The 7,445-nt window shown below is 39.9% G+C and overlaps 1 pseudogene; it reads left to right on the plus strand.

The window, feature by feature from the left end:
• Positions 1-4,039: 4,039 nt before the first annotated feature.
• LOC135964571 (heterogeneous nuclear ribonucleoprotein A1-like) lies at positions 4,040-6,432 on the plus strand (annotated as a pseudogene).
• The last annotated feature ends 1,013 nt before the right edge of the window (positions 6,433-7,445 follow it).

Here is a 7,445-nt window from a genome sequence, read left to right on the forward strand (position 1 = left end):
GACAGCTGACTTCTCAACAGCAGCAATGGAAGCCAGTTGACAGTGGGATGTTAGCTTGGCGTGCAGAAAGAAAATAACTGCCAACATAGAATTCTATACCCAGTGAAGTGTCTATCAAGATTGAAGATGAAATAAAGACATTTTCATATAAAAACTGAAAGCATTTGCTAACAGCAGACCCAAATTAAAGACAGTTCTAAAGGATGTGCTTTAGGTTGGAGGAAAATGGCCTCAGGTGAGGGGTGTGAGGCCTAAAAAGAAATGAAGAGCAAAGAAAATAGTGAAAATGTGGGCAACTCTAAATGAATATTGACTTGTGAGATTTAAAAATATACAAAATTAAACAACAAGGGCATTAAAATTGGGAGTGTGTTAAGTCAGTTGAAGACTTTGAAGGTTCTGTTTTTTGGTCTGGAAAGAAAGTAAAGGTGGTAAATTCAACCCCAACTATATAAACAACTGTATTACATGTAAATTGAATAGGTGCTTCAATTAAAGACAAAGGTCGTCAGGCTATTAAAAACCCAACGAAATACTGTTTACAAAAGACACATCTAAAACAAAAGCAATAGAAAGCAAAAGCAAAAGTCTGGAAAAAGACATACTATGCAATATCAACAAAAGAAAACTGGTGTTATTATATGAGTAGAGCCTTAATATCAGACAATATAAACTCTAAAAAACGACAGTAATATTAGGCAAATGGAAATCTCCAACAAGTATATGCAACATAATGCCCTTCATATGAAAATATAAAAATTATAACTTATATGAAATTATAATTTATATGAAATTAGAAAAACAATAAAGTACTTTTAGGAATATGTTTAGTGCAATAAAACTAAATAAAAGGAAAGCAACAGAATGATGAACCTTAGGGTGAGCCAGGGGAATGCAAATTAGCAATGGCGGACAACACAATAGAAACGTGTGCAGGATACTTGAATAGGCATATCACCAAAGAGGCTAAAAAGAAATGAAAAGATGTTCAACTTCTTTATTTAATCATGAAAGTAGAAATGAATACCACAATACTGATTAATAGCACCACCAGACTGACTAAAAGTTTTGATTACTGGCTGAAAAGTGAATGCTAAGTGTTAGTAAACTGCAGAGTAACAGGAACTCTAAAAAAAGTACTGCTGAGAGTGTGAATCAGTACAAGCTCTTTGGAAACATTTTGCATTATGTATTAGAGTTGGATATATGTATAGCTTTATGATGCAGGCATTTCCATCCTAGATGCAGACACTGTGGAAACTGAGAGCTTGTGTACATCCAGGCACATGTATAAGCAAGTTCACTGCAGCATTGCTAACCATATTACCAAATAGGAAATTGTTGACCTATTGTAAAAAGACCCAAATGTTGACCTATAGTAAAAAGAATAATTGGCATTCATAAAATGGAATACTATACAGCAACAAAAATGAATGAACTACAACATGTTAAAATGAATCTTAGACACATCATATTGGAGGAAAAAAAAAAAGCCAGACAGGCTGGGCATGGTGGCTCATGCCTATAATCTCAGTGCTTTGGGAGGAGGCCAAGGTGGAAGGATTGCTTGAGACTAAGAGTTTGAGATCAGCCTGGGCAACATAATGAGACGCCATCTCCACAAAAAAAATAAATTAGCCAGGTGTGGTGATGCATGCCTGTACTCCTAGCTACTCATGAGGCTGAGGTGGGAGGATCACTTGAGCCCAGGAGTTTGAGGCTACAATAAGCTATGATTATACCACTACACTGCAGCCAGGGCAACTAAGCGATACCTTGTCTCAACAAACAAACAAACAAACAAACAAACACCCAAGCCAGACAACAGAAGAATATTACAAGACTACATATTGTACAATTCTGTTTATACTTTTAGGACACACCCCACCATTGTTTCATGTACTTCTAAGAAAGAAAAAATGGCCAAGATGGGAATCTCATAGGAGACTCCAACACAGAGCTGGGACCCAAAGGTCTGCATGTACAGTTTAAGGGTGATCAAAATAAACAAACAAAACTCGGCCCTGCAGGAAGAAAAATCGAGAAAACTTTCATGCTTCAGTCAATATACTGGGTGGAAGTGGGAAGGGGTACGGATATCCTGAGAATTTGCATCCAAACCTGTTTGGATGCCTGAATTCACACCACCAGTGTGGCCCAATAAAATCTCAAGCAGACACTTTTAAATGTAAAGTGGTCTCAAACTAACAGTGCCCCCAGGTGACTGGCAGAAAACTACATAAATCCAGGTGTAAGGCACCATCAATGTAAAATGCACCCTGACTTCATAAATGTTAAAATGTAAAAAAAAAAAAAAAAAAAATGTTTCTTAGAATTGAGGAAATAAGATAAAAATTCCAATACAATAAAATAGAACTGTAAACTTCTAGGTAGCTGAAGACGATGCCTGTTGCCTAGATCTCCGCCTCCAAAAATTTCCTTGAGATACAACAAAAAAACCAAGAAGGAAAATAAAACTGCACAAAAACTGTGACTCCAGTGCAAATTTAGAGAGTTCCCAAACTTCAAAATTACTCTAAGCAGAAAGAGAAGAGTGTCAACCTTAGCATGAAATCTCCACCGCTCCCGCCTCATCCCGTTCTACCATCAGGGTTTGATAAAGGCAGGCTGAGAGAAACTGGGGGGGGAAGAGGGAAAGGAGGAGCTAGCAACAGGGCTTGAGATTGATATAAAGCCTAAAGCACCTTCTGGAAGACAAAGTCCACCCTAAGTCTTAAAAAAAAAAAAAAAAAAAAAGTCAAGTGTCAGAGCCCCAATCACAGAGAAGTGACTTAAAAGTATGCCAGATTTGGAGGGTGGTCTTCAAAATGCACAGATTTTGGGAAAGAAAAGGGCAAAAAAGAAAGCAGAGGTATCCTTTGGAGATTAGGTAGTGATAGGGAAAGAGGTAAAAGGGAAAAATGTAGGGCCCTGCAATGGAAATGGAACCAAAACATTGGAGGATCCATAATCCTTTTGTTTACCACCCAAACAGTATATTAAATTATCTGGACTTCGCTGTATTGACAGAAGAGGGTGCCATTGAACTTAAAATCATATAAAACACTCAAAGAACAGAAACATGAGCAGGAACAAAATTAACGGATCCATAGAATCATTGTAAAAATGAGAAAACAAAAATCAGCACACACAAAATAAGGACCTCCCCCTGGAAAAAATCACGATGCAGGAAAAAAACCCTAAGACAACACTCATTCTACGTGTCATTAAATATGCTCAAATAAGCATTTAAAGATATGAAAACTACCTGAATTATGAATTCAAAAAAGGACAAAAAAATCCAACAGGAGCTGAAAAGAGAGTTGATTGACTTCAGGAAAGAAATGGATGAGATAAAAAAAGTATCTCAGAAATGAAGAAAAATTACAAGGTGTCCAAGAGAGATAAGACTCTAATGATAATTTAATAAGGGGCATTTAGGAAAACAAGGAAAGCAACCAAGAGAATGAAAGTGAATTTAAGAAAAAGTAAAAGGGATCAGAGGGAAAGTAGTGAAAATGGAAGGCAGGAGGAATAGCATTTGTATTATTGGAGTCCCTGAGGAAGAAAAACAGCAATGGAACATGACTAATATTGAAAACCGTAGGCTGGGCGTGGTGGCTCATGCCTGTAATCCTAGCACTTTAAGAGGCTGAGGCGGGCGGATCACAAGGTCAGAAGATCGAGACCATCCTGGCTAACAAGGTGAAACCCCGTCTGTACTAAAAAATATAAAAAACTAGCCAGGCGTGGTGGTGGGCGCCTGTGGTCCCAGCTACTCGGGAGGCTGAGGCAGGAGAATGGCGTGAACCTGGGAGGCGGAGCTTTCAGTGAGCCGAGATTGCACCACTGCACTCCATCCAGCCTGGGCGACAGAATGAGATTCCATCTCAAACAAAACAAAACAAAACAAAACAAAAGAGAACTGTAACCAAGAAAATTTTCCAGAAATAACCTCAAAAAAATCTCAATTCTTTTTTCTTCTGCCCGTGGACGCCCCTGAAGAAGCATTGTTAAACTCTCTCTTCTCCCTGCCATCATGTGTAAGTCAGAGTCTCCTAAAGAGCCCGAACAGCTGAGGAAGCTCTTAGTTGGAGTCTTGAGCTTTGAAACAACTGATGAGAGCCTTGAGGAGCCATTCTGAGCAGTGGGGCACGCTCCCGGACTGTGTGGTCATGAGAGACCCAAACACCAACACTCAAGGGGCTTTGATTTGTCACATATGCCACTGTGGAAGAGGTGGACGCGCCATGAATGCAAGGCCACGCAAGGTGGATGGAAGAGTTGTGGAACCAAAGAGAACTGTCTCAAGAGAAGATTCTCAAAGACCAGGTGCCCACTTAACTGTGAAAAAGATATTTGTTGGTGGCATTAAAGGAGACACAGAAGAACATCACCTAAGGGATTATTTTGAACAGTTTGGGAAAATCGAAGTGACTGAAATCATGACTGACCGAGGCAGTGGCAAGAAAATGGGCTTTGCCTTTGTAACCTTTGACGACCATGACTCCGTGGATAAGACTGTCATTCAGAAATACCATACTGTGAATGGCTACAGCTGTGAAGTTAGGAAAACCCCATCAAAGCAAGCGATGGCGAGTGCTTCATCCAGCCAAAAAGGTCAAAGTGGTTCTGGAAACTTTGGTGGTGGTTGTGGAGGTGATTTTGGTTGGAATGACAACTTTGGTCATGGAGAAAACTTTAGTGGTCATGGTGGCTTTGGTGGCAGCTGTGGTGGTGGTGGATATGGTGGCAGTGGGGATGGCTATAGTGGATTTGGTAATGATGGAAGTCATTTTGGAGATGGTGGAAGCTGCAATGATTTTGGCAATTACAACAATGAGTCTTCAAATTTTGGCCCCATGAAGGGAGGAAACTTTGGAGGCAGAAACTCTGGCCCTTATGGTGGTGGAGGCCAATACTTTGCTAAACCACGAAACCAAGGTGGCTATGGCAGTTCCAGTAGCAGCAGTAGCTATGGCAGTGGCAGAAGATTTTAATTAGGAAACAAAGCTTAGCAGCAGAGGAGAGCCAGAGAAGTGACAGGGAAGCTACAGGTTACAACAGATTTGTGAACTCAGCCAAGCACAGTGGTGGCAGGGTCTAGCTGCTACAAAGAAGACATTTTTTAGACAAATACTCATATGCATGGGCAAAAAACTCGAGGACTGTATTTGTGACTAATTGTATAACAGGTTATTTTAGTTTCTGTTCTGTGGAAAGCATAAAGCATTCCAACAAAGGGTTTTAATGTAGATTTTTTTTTTTTTTTTTGCTCCCATGCTGTTGACTGTGAAATAAGTCTGATTGTGATGCTGAATAAATGTCTTTTTTTTTTTTTTTCTAATGTGCAGTGTAAAGTTAGTCTACTCTGAAGCCATCTTGGTAAATTTCCCCAACAGTGTGAAGTTAGAATTCCCGCAGGGTGGTGGATGCCAGGTTCTATTTGGAATTTATATACAACCTTGGGTGAAGCCTAGGTGGAGACGTCATGGTCTTCAGAGACCTTGGTGTAGTTGAACTGATAGTAACTGTTGTGACCTGAAATTCACCATTAAAAGGGATGGCCCAAGCAAAATCATAGAATTATTGGTTATAAAAATGATCATTGACACACCCTATGAAATATATCTAAATTGAATAATGGTACCAGATAAAACTATAGATGGGAATGAAGCTGGTGTATCATCCAGTATCATGTGTAATCAATAAACGATTTAATTCTCTTGAAAAACAATTTCAATCTACATAATCAAAGGATATACCAGGTGCCTGGGAACAGTAACCCAGAATGATCAGCTGGGAGACATTTCCTAACTAAATGATTAGATTTCAAAGATTACAAAAAATTCTTAAAGTCTCTGGGCAAAAAGATCAAATAACTTACAAACGCCAAAAAATCCCCTGTTGTCATTAACTTTTAAAAAACAACGCAAGGCAACAATGAAACAGCATTTAAAAAATACTTAATAAAAGAAAATGTGAACAAAGAATTTTATATCCAGCCAAACCATTCTTCAAATAAAGAACTTTCAACATAAAAGAACCTAAAGAATTCTGAGTCTTTTGGAGGATGAGCTTCTTTAGACTAAGATGACTGGAAAACTTCAGCCTAGGAGCTGATGATGTGTGTGTAAACACAGTGTGGAGATGAGGGTGGAGCAGCAGAGTGTGAATGTTAAATGTTTTGACAAAGTACAAATATGTAACTGAAAAATGGGAGAAGAAAGGAGACAGAAAGAGGAAAAGAGAGTAACCTCACTGATTGTTGTGCAGAAAACAGGTGGGAATTAAAGAGTATTGGGGTAGGAGGTGGGACACGGGCACAGGACCAAATTGAGGACTAGCTATCATAGGGACGGGGCAGAAGCACCTTTCCATCAGGTACGCCCACAGGTGTGCCATGTCAGTTTACTATTGCCGTGGCTACACAGGGACGTTACTACCTCTTTCCACGGCAATGACCTGATGACCCAGAAGTTACCACACTTTTTCTAAGAATTTCTGCATCACCTACCCCATAATTTGCACGTAATTAACTGCAGAAGCGCTTCTGAGCTGCTCCTCTGGGCTCGCTGCCTCTGGGTAGCCCTGCTCTGCAAGGAGCAGCCCCTCTGCTGTTGCTGTGCACGGCCGCTTCAATAAAAGTTGCTGTCTAAGACCATGGGCTTGCTCTTGAATTTTTTCCTGGGCAAAGCTAAGAACCTTCCTGGGGTAAGTCCCACTTTTGGGGCTCACCTGCCCTGCATCAGTATCAAATAAAAAGGGTAAACCTGGCTGGTGGCTCACGCCTGTAATCCCAGCACTTTGGGAGGCCTAGGTGGGTGGATCACCTGAGGTCAGGAGTTCAAGACCACCAGCCTGGTCAACATGGCAAAACCCTGTCTTTACTAAAAATACAAAAATCAGCCAGGTGTGGTGGTGCACGCCTGTAATCCCAGCTACTTGGGAGGCTGAGGCAGGGGAATTGCTTCAACCCAGGAGGTGGAGGTTGCAGTGAGCTGAGATTGTACTGCTGCACTCCAGCCTGGGTGACAGAGCAAGACTCTGCCTCAAAAAAAAAAAAAAAAAAAAAAAAAAAAAAGTAAACCTGATGTTAAAGGGCTGAATAATAAAATGGGGATTAAGGGCATTAAAATAGGTTAGGAGCACAAAGGTAACAACTAAGACAAAAATACATTTCCTAGATTAAAACAAAATTGAAGTTAAAGAGCAAAGAATGCACCTCTTATAGAAAAAGAAACAGCAAATATCATGAAATACACACAACTACAAAATGTCATGACAGACCAAACATATCATGTGCATCAATATCAAGAGGCTTCATTCACCTATTACAAAAGATTTTCAATTTGGATCACAGATCAGGACAAACTTTGTGCTGTATATAAGATGGAGACCTAAAACAAAGGGATTCCCAAAGACTGAAATAAAGAAGTAGACAA

This window comes from Macaca fascicularis, chromosome 8 (genome assembly GCF_037993035.2).
Source record: "Macaca fascicularis isolate 582-1 chromosome 8, T2T-MFA8v1.1".
In the NCBI taxonomy this organism is placed as follows: domain Eukaryota; kingdom Metazoa; phylum Chordata; class Mammalia; order Primates; family Cercopithecidae; genus Macaca; species Macaca fascicularis.